This window comes from Eulemur rufifrons, chromosome 25 (assembly GCF_041146395.1).
Source record: "Eulemur rufifrons isolate Redbay chromosome 25, OSU_ERuf_1, whole genome shotgun sequence".
Classification (NCBI taxonomy): Eukaryota; Metazoa; Chordata; class Mammalia; order Primates; family Lemuridae; genus Eulemur; species Eulemur rufifrons.
Genome location: NC_091007.1, coordinates 8395973 through 8411082, shown reverse-complemented (window position 1 = coordinate 8411082; position 15110 = coordinate 8395973). Strand labels below are relative to the sequence as shown.

General features: G+C 44.9%; 1 protein-coding gene and 1 non-coding gene across 4 annotated transcripts in view; both read right to left on the bottom strand.

The window, feature by feature from the left end:
• CAMK1D (calcium/calmodulin dependent protein kinase ID) overlaps nucleotides 1-15110 on the bottom strand; it is a 294987-nt gene that overhangs the window by 218585 nt on the left and 61292 nt on the right. The window lies entirely within an intron of this gene.
• LOC138375447 (U6atac minor spliceosomal RNA) lies at nucleotides 14097-14220 on the bottom strand. Its single transcript, XR_011231516.1, has one exon. It is a non-coding gene; the product is annotated as a U6atac minor spliceosomal RNA (small nuclear RNA).

The following is a 15110-nucleotide window of genomic DNA, read 5'->3' as shown; positions in this document are numbered from 1 at the left end:
CCACAAAGACAGCCTGAAGTCCCCTGCAGCCTGGAATTTGGGGGCTCCACCCAGCGAGCAGCCCGTGGCAGGAAGGAGGACGCCAGACACTATAATGAAGGCTCACAAGAAAAAAAGGGTCAGGAAGCTGAGCCCGAGTATTTCTCTAACTGCATTCTCTCTTCTGCATACTTTGCTAGCACCTCGATCTGGGCAGGGAAATGATTCTTAACAACCTGCAATATGAGATCCTAATGTCTGGAAATGTCCCCAAGTGCCGCCGCAGCAGCGGGTGTTATTTATGGGGGCTCAATTCCACCCTTAGTAACAGAAAGCGCGGACATGAACAAGGAAGTCTCCAGCACCACCAAGGCATCCCATTGGTGAGTTCAGATACCAAAATTAGCCCTATCTCCTGGCAGTCTATCCTCAGGTGCTACCACCGAATGATTACGTGTGCATAACAAAAGACAGTCACAGCCACGGGCCGTCATCACCGCGGGAGGCACGGAGGCAAATGTGTGTGTCACATATACATGCAAATGGAAAAAAACACCCACCATCACCCAAGGAAAATTCCCCAGATTCCCAGACCGCATCTTTTTGCATTTTTTTCCTTGCTATTCTTCTGAATGTAGCTGCCATGGCAGAAGAATTCACTGCTTTAGAAGAGAGGGGAAAAAAAAAATTCTATTATTCAAACTTTCTTTCCTGGAGCATAAGGACAAGAGTGAAAGTGGCTGGTGAGATTTCTTTAGCAGGAAGAAGGTTATTTCTCCATTTAGCTGCCGGGTGTTATAAAACAAGCCTGGCTGCTGGTGAGCTGACCTCAGGCCACACAAGGGGCCCTGCCTCTCCAGCCATTCAGACCACGACCTAAAGGATATGCCTCACTCCCTCCAAACCAGCCCCTCCCTTCCCAGTGCTGCTGGGTGCGTCCTGCCCTGCACACTCCGGGGGCAGGCGTGGGGTGGAGACAGGAGAGGAGGCAGGAGCAGCATCCAGGGTTCATGTCCCTCTTTTCAGAGAGATGCTAAGAGGATTAAAGAGGTAATTGTTGCTTCTGGAGCTCCTCAGCTATAAGATGCTCTATAAATACCGATCACCACCCCCTCAAGGGAAAACACATTTCATTACAGTGGAGGTAAATGCAGCATCAGCCCGCAGGGAAGATGCCATGTGTCACCAGAGAGATCTGCTGCCACCCTGGGCAAGGCAATGGAGAGTAAGTGTGTTCCGTGTAGTGAGTGGCCCACACAGTGTCCGGCTCCAACCAGAGGCCAGAGCTCCGTGGACTGCTTGCATCTAAAATGACCGTCCATGTCCATATGACTGTCCAGCCAGTGCGCACTTATTAAGCACTCACTACATGCCTGGTAGCACCTAGCAGTTAGGTGCAGGCTCTGGGGCTAAGCTGCAGGTGGGAATCTTGGCTCCGCCCACTCGCCATCTGTGTGGCCTTGGGCCAGTCACTTAACCTGGGAGCTCCTCCCTTTCCACCTCTGTGACCTGGGGGTGACAACAGAACCCCCTCACAAGATCACCATGAGACGAACAACTAGTTCACCTGTGTCGAGGGGTCAGATCCCTGCCTGATACCCGGCAAGTGCTACCCAGAGGATCACAATGAAACGTACCCACCAAACACCTGGCTCTATGGTATTTTGTTTATTCCTTGGGTGTTTTAAATTAGGTTATTTCAGCATCAACATCTAGAGGAAGAATGTGCCAATCAGGTGAGGACTAAGCACTTACCCAGAGCCCAAGTACGTGTGCAAAACAGACAAGAATTGAAGACAAGTTCCTTGCACTTGGAACTTCCCCAAGCCCCAGTGACAAAGAAGGGGTGTTTAGGCTTTTTTATCTTCAGCTGCCCGGCGGTGGCATTTGGGAGAAGCAGGGAGAAGAGTAGGCATCACGGACAGTGTTGAGATTTGCTGGCTCAGAGTGGTAACAAACAGCATTTTGGTGGCTTTCATTGTTTCCAGTTGTAGACAGCGCACTCCTTCTCCCAACCCACCCCCTCGCCTTCATACACCTGTGTGCACCAGGATCATGGTGAGAAGAGGAAAGAGCTGCTAACTGGAATCTTCTGGAAGCCTTGGGTCCACCCTGGGCAGAGAGCCAGCTCCCTCCACTGCGGGCTCCGAAGCTGAACTTAGCACCACGGCAAGAGCGCACCTGTGGAGTGGGACGGTCCCAGGTGTAGTCCCTGTCCTGGCCCCCTAAGCTGAGAGACGAAGGGCAGTGCTTCTCAATGTGGGGTCCCCGGACCGGCAGAGGCAGCGTCACCTGGAAACTTGTTAGAGACTTGGCTTCTCCGCCACCATCACAGACCTGAATCCGAGGCCCACCCTCTGGGAGGTTCTGATGTGCCCTCAAATTTGAGGGTCACCGGTTGCAAAAAAGTGACTTAAATTTTCTTGAGTCACAGTTGCCTCATTCACAAACAGGAGTCAGTAGAACTCACCTCAAACGACTACTGTAAGAATTAAAGGAGACAATATACATGGAGCACTTGGTACAGTGCCACAAACATGGCAGGCACTCGGGACACTGCAGCTACCACTCTTACTATGGTATCATTGATCAGTGGACCAGGTTTACAAAACAGCAGGGCTCAGAAACAGCATCTTTTGGAATCCCAGAAAATAAAAGTATACCCCATTTTACTATTAAAATAAGGGTATGATTTTGAGGAGATGCCTCCACAGAGGGGACTAAGGTCCGTGGACTCAAATGCTGGTATTTCAATGGATGTCCACAATGGACAATGGATGTCTTCAGAATGGGTTCTAAATGGCTGGAGGGGATTTTTAGTAAGAAAAGGTGATAGAAAGAGGCATAACGGCTAGTCCATCAGCATCAGGAATTCAAGAGCTAAGGAGAAAACACGCTGGAAGAATCCCATCTTGGACTCCACACCACCATCACCTGGAACAACTGTGGCGGAAGTCATGAGGGCCTCCCAGTTTCCAAATGCAGTGGACGCTTGTCATTCATCCTTCCCCTCTGGCATCTAACAGGTGACTCCTCCCTCGACTTCCTCCCCCTTGACTCCGCGGCACCATCTGTCCTGGTTCTCAGGAGACCACTCAGCTGCTCCTTCCTGCTCTGGGGCCTGCACATGAGGACAACAGAAGGAAACCATGCTCCAGGTCAGACACCATCTCCCAATCACTCACTCTGTCACCTAAGATGGACATGGGGGCAGGCAAAGAAGACGACAGTCTTCTCTCTTTGGGTTTTTTTTTTTTCTTTCTTTCTTTTTTTTTTTGAGACAGAGTCTCACTCTGTTGTCCAGGCTAGAGTGCCATGGCACCAACATAGCTCAAACTCCTGGGCTCAGGCCATCCTTCTGCCTCAGCCTCCCAAGTATTTGGGGTGACAGGCATGCACCACCATGCCTGGGTCATTTTTTTTCTATTTTTAGTGGCAATGGGGTCTCGCTCTTGCTCAGGCTGGTCTCAAACTCCTGAACTCAAGCAATCCTCCTACCTCAGCCTCCCAGAGTGCTAGGATTACAGGCATGAGCCACCGCGCCTGGCCTCTCTTTGGGCTTCTCTTCCCTCGTGCCTTGTGTTCTTTCTGGCAATCCCAAGCCCCTGGGCATCTGTGAGGACCCCATAATACCTCCAAGCTCAAGTCAATCCTAAGCGTTAGGCCTCCATAACCAGCTGCCTACTGAACTCCACCTGGATGTTCCACCAGCATCTCAAGGTCAAGATGTCTGAGAGTAAACTTACTATCACCCCCACAGCATCCGTCCCTCTGACTTCGTGCCAATCCTATAGTAACAGGTCCTGGAGCAGAGAATACAGAGAGCTTGGGCTGGCTCCAGAATGAGGACTGGCAAGGAGGGTTGTGGGGCCAGCAAGAGAAAAGCTGGAGTGACTAATCCCAAATTCAAGTTCAAAGCAGGATACAAAAATAGGTGGAAATACTTATAACGTTTAATATCAAATTATTCTCCTGGTTTCATCTGTCATATTTGAAACAAACCTTGAAAATATTAACCTCCACTGCGGATTCCAGAAATAAAAAAACCTGACATGATAAGAGAAATTTTTATAAAGAAATATAACCATCCTCTCTGAATAAAACTCTAAATTCACACTAATTATACAGTATCTTTATTTCATTTTCCAGCTTCATTTATAGTCATGCTGTAATTATCCTCACCCTGATGCAGGTCCCATGGAGCTTCCTCCCCTATTCTGGAGAGGCTGAAATAAATGCATGCCCTGGGGTCTCTCCACACCCTCCCCATTGGCCACATACCTTGGGTCATGGTCATCTGGTTGCCCAAGCTAGAAATCTGGGATTCATTCCAGACTCCTCTCTCTTCCTCGTGCACCACCATTTAGAGCAGACTCATGAATGTCCACAGTTTCTACTTCCTAAACTGTGCTCCAATCACCACTGCTCTGTCACTCCCTCTCCCGGCAACGCCTCCAGCACCACCTATTAGAGCTCAGGGAGCTATCACCTCCTGCTTGGAATGTGTCCACTGTGCTTCCAATTTAATACAAGTGGGAGGAGAACCAGTTCTACAGCATACCCCTCTTGAAGTCCACCTCTCATATTAAATGCAGTATGATTCATCTAGCAGAGTAGGAAAGATGCCCATGAAAAAACTAAGCATACTTCCCAAACTCAGATCTAGGAGGGGTTATAACCTCAAAGGATACCCACAAGAACTAAAGCAAGGGTCTCAGACAGATATATGTACATTCATGTTCACAGCACGTGATGTACAGGAGCCAAAAGGTGGAAGCAACCCAAGTGTCCATGGACCGATGAACGGATAAACAAAATGTGGTATAGGCAAACAATGAGATATTATTCAGCCCTAAAACAGACGCAGATTCTCACCCATGCTACAACATGGAGGAACCTTGAGGACATCATGCAAAGTGGAATACGCCAGACACAAAAGGATACATATTGTGTGATTCCACTTATATGAGGTCCCGAGGGTCATCAAACTCAGAGACAGAAAGTAGAATGGTGGGTGCCGTGGGGAGGAGGGGGGGAGCTATTGTTTAATGGGTGCAGAGTTTCAGTTTTGCAAGATGGAAAGAGTTCAAAAGATGGACAGTGGTGATAGCTGCACCACTGTACACTTAAAAAAATCATTAAAATGATTACGTTTATGTTTTACCACAATTTTTAAAAAATGGTGGGGGGGAAAACCCTTGTGGAAGAGATGCCAGTTAGGGACACAGTGTCACACACCAGCCCATAGCTTCCTCCCTTCCCTCTCTTCCGTCGACTCCGCAAAGGTGCTAGTAAGTGAACTGCCAGCCTCCCATCGCCTGCAGAAGTGGAACGAATCCAAAGGAACTAAATCATATCACTATAGCACACTTTCTGTAATTTAAAAAAGCAAGCCTATGTGTACCATATAGAAAGTCAAAGTTTTCAAAAGCACTCTAGCAAATCATTAGGACATCCAGGAGACATATGAAGACCTCAAGGCACTAGCTGTATTTATATAATAATGGACATTATTATAAAATCCAAAAAAACTAATTATTGGGGTGTTGACTAATATGTGATCATTTGGAATCATTTAGACATATCTCCAAAGAAAAATCCAAATTCATCTATCAAAACCTTGCCATCATTTTGTATGGATTCAACCTTTATATATTAATAAATATCAGAATACACTCTAAAGAAAATATTCACTACTTAAGACGAATAATACCCTAGTAAATTAAAAAAAAAAGAAAATGACAGGAAAAAAAAAATCAGCCAGGAATAAAAAAAAGTTTTGAAAAAAACGGATTATATGCAATGACTTGAAAGAGACATTTAACACATGCACTTTCCAAATCCCTTGAAAGGGTCATTGCAACCAAATTGTTCTCCAAGGAGACTATAACATTATTTTCTCCAGAAGGTATAAATTTTAAAACGGGATTCTTAAAAGCTTAGGAAATACTATTATACTCTAAAAACACATTTGCAAAAGCTTTTTATTCTATTAGCTTTTCCTGGAAATAAGTTCTCAGGGTTTCCACATCATATGCTGTTGTTGCGCATTTATGCATTTATGAATTAGTGATTCCTGGGAAAGGTGGGTCTGGTCTTTTATTTTCCGTGACTACGGCAGAGTGTGGCAAACCAAGGAAGAGAGAGAACATGATGCCAATGTTGCCTTTCCTGGTTATGCCCAAGCGGAAGCCATGAATGGACTGGCTGCCTGCACACCCCAAAGGGAAGGCCTAGCCCGGGAGGAAAGAGTTAAAACTCCGTGAGCTACTTGCACGGGCTGAGAGCCAGACATTTTCTGAGTCTATATGAAAGGAGAAGGGTAGGGGAGGCTCTACCTTTCTAACCTAGAATGCTGGATCTAATTCGGGAGTACAAAAATGCTGGGTGGCTTTTCTCTCCCTAAATAGAAACAAGGCCATGTTCCCATTCACAGGTGGCCCTTTAGGCTCAGCAGGCAGGGACTTCAAGGGTCCCGGAATACAACAGGCTGCTCGCCCCGGACAGCACCACCCTCCTCTCCTTCCCACGTCGCCTCTTGATCCCTTGGAATCTCTCCCCGTGGAGAGGTTCACTGAATTTCTCTCGGCATCAATCCCCCACTCCTCCTGGGCAGGAGGCGATGCAGGCTTCCCAGGGCAGAGGAGATTTGGGACCAGGAGGAGGCTGCTAAATAATGAATAAAAAGGAAGCACCGCCAGCCCTCCGACACCTAATTATTTGCTTGCCTGAATCCAATAAGAGAAACCACCACATGAAAGGAGAGGATGACAAAGGCAGAGACTGATTCTTCTCAAATCTTCTGGAAATTCTAGTTCGGAAGGGGGAGGGTGTGGTCTGGGATACGGGTGCAGACCAGAATCAGGGCCCCTGCAAGCCTCATGGACCCCACAGGTCCCCAGCACTTGGGTTGGAGACGGTGGGGGAGGGTGTTGGGGGGAGGGTGTTGGTGGGGGGGAGATGGCCATGGCATATCCCCAGAGAATGCAGGCAGTGCTCCCTCCTCTGGGCTGCAAAATACTCTTTTATTGTCCTCTGCTCCATGCATCCCTGGGAGAACCTCTCCTTCCCTACTGGGGACTCCCCCAGCCTTTTAAAACTCAGCTGTCCTCTGCAGCTGGGGACCAGCCTCATCCCAACACCTGTGCCCCGGGAGCCCACAACCCTGGCTTGGATTTTCCCCAATCACATGTCACCTTTGTAAAATCACTTGTTAAAATCATATTTGAATAGAATCAGGGAATCCTATGAGTGACCTTGGTCAAGTACCCTGAGTGTGACACTATATCGTTAAACGTGCAATCGCTACCACTGGGGGCAACTGGGTGAAGGGGACCCGGGATCTCTCTATACTATTCCTTACAACTGCATGTACATCTACACTTCCCTCAACGAACATTTCCATTCGAAAAACCAAAGACCATATTTTATAAGCTTCATGTGACTAAAGACCAATGGAGACCAATCGTCCTACTTGCAGGTGGTCAGACAAATGGAGCCTGGCTTCCGCAGACACTTCTGCAGTGCATTTATTCAGCAAAAACGCACGCCATCCCTACAGTGTGCTATGGCAGGCGCGACCAAATCCATCCCGGCTACTGTTCACACGAAATGGAAAGTGACCAGAGAAATGGAAAGTGATTCAGTAGACCTCACGTAGCTGGTGATTTCGTTTTTCAAAAACAGATGGAAAGATCTCTGGGCATGCATTAAATAACTGCTCTACTTAGGTTGAGACGTGGCTCGAGTATCAGTCCAACAGCTACCTGAGTGCCAGCCGTCAAGGAAACATGAGGGTGGACCCAGCCACTAACTTGCAACATTTACTGAAACCATCCTTTACACAAATCAATAATGGGGTGCAAGGTGAGAACTATGATAAGGGCCCAGCTAAAAATAATGATAATGATTAGCCACTCTCCCCCTGTTTGCTTCTCTATCATTGCCACTCTGGAGCCACACAGCTGGTGGTCATAAAGATTCTTAGCTTTCTCCATAGATAACATCACATTTTTGAAACCTATGGGTAGTTTCTGAGATATCAGGTAGTTTCTGAGATATCGTCCAGGCCCTGCATTCCAGTGGAACGGGTGACCCATCCAGACCAGTAACCCAGACCGAGAAACTGAATCAACTGGTCTTGTGACCCCCACCCTAGAACCTGGTCAGCAAAGAAGGCAATTTCTACACCCCTATGGTTCCGTCCCGAACCCAGCCAAGTAGCAGATTCAATAGCCTACGCCAAACTGTCTCTAAAAACCTCGTCTTCCAAATTCTGGGAGAGGCGGATTTGAGAAATTTCTCCCATCTCCTCGCTTAGCACTGTGCGGAATAAACTCTTTCTGCGGTCTCAACATATTGGCTTCCTTCTGGGCAGTGGACAAATGAACCTGGTCGGGCAGCAACATTCGCTGCACGTCTCCATGCAGCAGTATCTGCCCACCCCTCTGCTCTCCAGGTATTGATGGGCAAGCTGCTCACGGAGCCGAAAGACAGTCAACATTTCAGCCTGAAACGGAGGGCAACCTCACTCGATTTGCTTCAAAACCCGTACACCTTTTAGCCAGAAAGTTCCCGAGATCTTCAGTAAATGTGCCTCTAACCTTGACAATCCTTGTGACATGTTGCCTCGTGTGGCAGCTCTTATTTGTCTAGACCAGATGTAGCTCTTGACCAGCATAAACAGCCTTTTGCAACCACCATGGACACCTTCCTATAACACGTTTCCCAGACGCGGATCCCTCCCAAGGGACAGAGGCTTGAAGAGGAACAATCTTACTTGGCATATTTATTGCTGGTTATACTTATCAAAGTATTTTTAATCTGTTATCTTATCTGCTACTTACAACATGTCCCCACCAAATAGGGAAACCTACTAACCTCATTTTTTTAAATGCAGAAACTGAAGCTAACTTTCTCAAATCTCTGTCAATTCTTGGTCATTCAGGCATTGATGATTCAAGATCATTTCAGCTCTTTTCTGACCTCCGCCCATTCTGCTTCCACCAGTGGGCAGGCAGCAGTTTGATAAACAAGACAGAGGATGGGTCTGGAGCCAGGAAGCTAAAACTGCAGCTGAGCTCCAGGACTCAACGGATGACCTTGCATTTAGCCTCCCTGAACCTCTGTCTCTTTTTCTGTCATGTGGGGTAACACCACACTGCAGGGCCAAAGGGATGGTTGATTAAGGGCAACAACCTGGATAAAACATGAGGTGACTACTCCAAAACGTCACCTCTCTGATGCTTGCTCAAAGTTGTTTTTAAAATAAGATTAGCTCAGCAGAAATAAGAATGAATAACCAAAGTGAAATTTTTGGATTATCAGAGAATGTCAATTATCTGCAAAAATCCCTGAATTCATGGGTAATTGGGGATTGTCTATAATTAGAGACTGCTACAGAAACACCCAAGACGAGCAGAAATTCTTATTTCCCTTTTTCTGTGTTGGGGAAGAAACGCTGCCCCAGCATCACACCCTTCAATTGGAAGCCCACCTCGAAACCTCTGCATGTCATTGAAATCCATGAAACTCTGAGTGACGGATAAACCCAAGTTCGCGCCCACCACTCTCATCAGATTCCCACTTGACAGCAATAAATGCAAACACAGAATTTAGGATTGATTATTCCCTGTCTTGATATCCAGAATGTCAGGGGAACACATGTGCTGCTGAATCTAACGTTCTGCTTACGGGAACTGGCTTATGAACGGTTTGTAAATAGTCAAATTCAACAGACATGAAATACAACAAAATATATTTGGAACGAATTTGACCACTTCTTTCTGCCTTGTCTGACATTAGCCACTAATGCTAAACTTCTCCAATTACAGTACACACGTGGAGGTAGGTGAAGCCACAAGATCACACAGTATGTTCTCCTGGGTCAGTCTTTCTCAGTGTGTCTGTGAAACATCCAGAGAAGCCGTTTACAACTCTCCACACTTGGGAGTGCTCCAGGGCTGTGGTTCTCAACCCCAGCCCATGGCCTGTTAGGAACTGGGCTGCCCAGCAGGGGGTGAGTAGCGAGCAGGCCAGCGAAGCTTCATCTGTATTTACAGCCGCTCCCCATCGCTCACATCACCACCTGAGCTCCACCTCCTATCAGATCAGTAGTGGCATTCAATTCTCAAAGGAGCACGGACCCTACTGCAAACCGCGCATGTAAGGGATCTAGGTTGTGCTCCTTATGAGAATCTAATACCTGATGATCTCAGGTGGAGCTGAGGCGGTGATGCTAGTGCTGGGGAGCAGCTGCAAATGTAATAAATGTAATGCACTTGAATCATCCCCAAAAGCATCCCCCTCGCCCCGCCTGGTCTATGGAAAACCTGTCTTCCATGAAATCGGGCCCTGGTACCAAAAAGGCTGGGGACCACTACTCTAATCTGAAAAGTGCTACTAATGGGTGAGGGGAAATACCAATTTATGGAAGACCCATCTGCCAAGGCCTCCGCTGGTGTTTGCACATGGAGTATCTTATTTAATTTCTTACTTAGTCATTCAACAATCATGAGAACAAGAGAGGGAAAACAGCCAGGGACTTGCACTTCCTGTTTTGAGATACATGTTAACTAGGTGTTCAGACCCCAGCTGAACATTTGTATCACTCCCTTCAAGTGACCGGTTCTAGGTGAGAAAAAAGTGCCAGGAAGTTGGTAGTGAAAACTCAACAGCAGCCACCTCTGGGGTGAGAAAATTGTTGATATAGATACTCATGTACTGGTAGCTTATTAATTTTTGTTTACTTAAAAAGATAAACTTTTGATCATCAAAGTTAATAACTAAAATACTAATAAGAACCAACACATGATACATTTATATATAAATGTTCTAAACTCTTAGACCTTATTTTCATTCCCTAACCAAACTAGTCAAGAAATAAGGATGCTCGTATATGTCCTGGACTTCCAACGTGAACGCCAGCCGCTGGTTGCCTGCTAGAACTTTGACAAAAGATGTTCATCCTCTGGTGGATGTTCGTTTCTTCTGCATCTATGCTGCTGTTAAGCTCTGCCCTCTGAGCTATTCTCACTAACATCACTTCCCCCAAGACAACTCCATTGCCCCAACTGGTTAGCGATAAGACCTCCACACCTCAAAGCACCAAACCGAGCCTGTTACATCTGAACTCTGACCCTTGCCATGTTTAATAACACATACTACCCAAAGCAATATGCAAATACCAACTCTTTTTATTGTAGTTGTTCTTGTTACTATAACATTTCACACCAGTTCCATTGGACTGCCTTGAGACTCACAAATACAGTCCAATGCTTATAAGCATTCATATTTTTTTAAACAAAAAAAAAAACTCCTAATGGGCCAGAAATACCAATTGTCCATTCAGTAAAATATGCCCATAAAAGAATCCACTTATTTTTCATAAAAGTAACAGCATTTGACCTTTGACAGGACACTGAAACTATCATGAACATAAACTCATTCTCTTTCGTTGACTCGCAAGGGAGTTAAGAATCTTGCTGTGTGCAGAAGACGTAAGAAGCGCCGGTTGGGAATATTCTGCCCAAGCAGATACCAGAGAAGAGTGTTCACTGTGTTCTAGAAAACAGGGACTTGCTCCCAAGAAAAGCAGTCTTTGGTCTCTGTGATGAGCAACGAACTTCATCCTCCAAACATGTGGCAAAACAACAGAGTGTCCACCCAATGTAGCCAGTCTTACAGAGAGAGATGCTGCCTACAGTAACGCCTAAAAGTCACTGAAATACATCCGATGATGCCACACTATTTTTTGAAAATGTCTCTTTGTTAAACCGCTCCCCCAAATGGTAAATAATTGCATGAGAGAATCCAACCGCCCCGACTAAACTTCCCACCACCCTTTCTCACCCTGGCTTCCCTGTTGTTCTAATTTCCTGTCTGGAAAGTAAATTCAGACAGAAAACACAACGTAAAGCACACTGGCCATTTATCCTCGTCGTTGCCGGGTGCCTTTCTACTACATCCTTGAGGATCGTGATTTAAAGCAAATCGAACCAGTTTTTGCAGTTTCTGCTAGTGACAGTGGATGTGAACAGTTCTGTCCTCATGGACCAGCTCGAGTAACCCCCCAGCCACGCCGTCCAATCCTGCTGCGAGGCCAATCGAGGGGCCAGAGCGGACAAGTGATGCAGTCACTTACTACCCTGCAGAGTGGAGTTTATCACTTTATGAAATAAAGATCGGCGTTTCTCTGTATTTTTTTAACCCTTAAAAGAAATCGGATTTCTGGGGCTTTCTTAACTAAATCACAAACCCAAGAACACCTGGGAGCATACTAACTCCACGGGGGACAGCGCTGTCATTCGGATCGGCTGGCAGGAAAACCCCAGATCCCAAGACTGGCTACCCTGCCTGTGTTGTTTCTCCTCCATTCTCTGAGCAAAACGGAATTATTGCCGTTGTTGACCTGGAGGTGCAGGAAGCATTTTGAGTGCTGCCTTTTCCCAAGGCTTTGATCTTTGTTTCTCATTATGTCTTAAGTTCCACCAAAATTTAATTGAACCCAAAGAGACAGAGAGAAAAAAAATCTCTCTTTAGAAACATCGTTTCATCATAAAAACTCTCTAAAATACACCATATTAATCTTTCGCCTGATTCAGAAACTATGAAAGAGAACTCTGCCAATAAAAAGACCAGAATAAGAAAACATAAATAAATAAACACAGGATAAATATGCTTCAAATATCTACGTTATCTACTGCGGAAATACTTCCCTGGTATTTTCAGACAATGATAGTCATGAAGAAATATGGAATGTGAGAGTTATGTGATTTATCTGTGTGTACGTGTGGAGTTTTTTTTTTTTTTTTGTTTTGTTTTTGTTTTTCAGTTTTCTGTAGCTAATATATCATAGTAAATGGGGCAGTTTTAGTTTTAAAATACTTCCTGAGTGGGGAAAAAATAGACTTGTCATAGTAATGTCTCATCTGTTTAATAATCCATGGTTATAGTCGCAAACCATATAAGTAACATTATCCCCACTGTTGTGAAACCAAACTGATGGTCAAATCGATTTTTTATTTATTCAACTAAATTCTAGTCTCTCGCCAACATAGTAGCAGATTGGGGTATGATGACCTGACGTAATGTAGGTTTTTTCTTTACTTGGATCTTATCTGAAGTGATAATTGCATTATGGTAAAATGAAATCCTGACTGCTGTAGTAAAAGATTATATGTGAGAATGTATACCACTTTAATATCCTGCGGACAGTATTATTCACAAATGTATCACGAATACATAGGAATATGTATCCGCAATCAACCTACCCTTCTGGCCTCAGGGTGAATTCCTCTCACCCTCCCTCTCTAGGCTCCAGTAGCATGGATATCTCTCTCTGTCTCTGTCTCTGTCTGTCTCTCTCATCATCTGTTTGCTATCTGGCTGCTCCTTCAGAAGGCCAGTTCCAAGAAAGCTTGGATGAAGCAAAAGAATGCATCAACCACCTTCACTCTCCCCCACCTGCTCTTGATCTAGTTAATGACAAACACCTGCCCGACAGTCTCTTCTATTGCTTGGTTTGCTTGCTTTTTGCATGATTCAAAGGTCGACGCAATATATAAAAAGATCCATGCAAACGAGCCATTCCTACACCTGTTCTCAATCATTCCCTTCTCCTCTGCCTAGTACCGATAAGCATTTTTATTAGTTTCTTGTTTATCCTTCCAGTGTTTCTTGATGCAAATACAAGTAAATTCACACACACACATATACATATATATTTTTTCATATCCCCATATTTCTTATAAAAAGGGCAGTGCATACTCTATGACTATTCTCCACCTTGCTTTTTTTCCTTGGCAATGTACCTGGAAGTCTTTCCATACCAGAACACAGATTTCCATCACTCTCTTTTAACAACCGCATAGCATTCCGTACAGCATACGCCATCGTCCTTTTAACCAGTCCCTTACTGATTGAATGATGGACATGTGGCAGCTTGCAACACTGTGGTGTCACAAAGCTTCAATGATAACCTTGTGCAAATGTCATTTTGTTACCCATGCAGGTGTACCTGCACGAAAGATTCCCAGAAACAGGACTGCTAGGCCAAAGGGTCAATGCATCTGGAAGGTCGGTTGACAATGCCAAATCCCCCTCCTGTAGGCTTGTTCAAAAATATTAAGTGCTATAAAGAGGTGGTGATACATAAATGTATGTGTGTAGTATAGGGCCCTAGAATTCTTCCCATTCTTGTCAAGGGCACTACTAACCTATTTTTTTACTTTCATAAAACACAGGTACTTTTAAAATTTAAATCAATGCAGCACCCCTCAATGGTGGTCTGAGCTCAACCTTCCCTATCCTACTTCCATCTATCAATTCTCCTAGGCCAACAGGTTTTCCCTCTAGTAACCTATTGAAAGAAAACTGCCCCTCTAAAAAAAACTTGAAAGCCTAGTTAATATGGGTGGAATTAAATTTTTATAAGAATATTCAGGGATTCTAAATCAGCAGCAAATATTCTTTTCATCACAATATACAAAACGGTAGGGAAAGAACACAGAAATGAATATTTTAAAAGTTCATTCATTCCAATTCAGGGGATCCCCCAAAATGAGTTTATATTCTCAGAGTGTTTAGTAATTCATGACTTATTTGCACAGTGAGAAGCTATAATTAGAAAATGATGCCTATGTGCAAAAGTTACAAAAAGGTTCTTTCCCATCCCTTCTAGAAAAAGCATGAAGAAACAACATACTTTCACATGAGAATCTCAGCTTCCAGGAAACTGACCCTCTGGCTTAGAACATTTATCACAGGCAGGATACACAAAAGCAATGATGCACTTTTATACCATCGTGGGTTGGCTAAACACAAGTTATATTAACCTAAAGTCACTCCTTTGTTTGATATGGTTTTATGTAACATCTGCAGTTTAATTTGAAATCATTTGGCATGGACAATATGACAGTCTGCATATGCTATTTAACGTGAACTGCAATTCTAGGGACAGCTAGTTACCCTAATCCATAACTCATACTCCATCCACCAAAGACGGGCTTGTAAGTGCTCAAATTGGAAATAGCCATATATATGCCCAACAAGTCTAGAAAGGGTATTTAAACTTTATATAGGCTGGGTGCGGTGGCTCACGCCTGTAATCCTAGCACTCTGGGAGGCCGAGG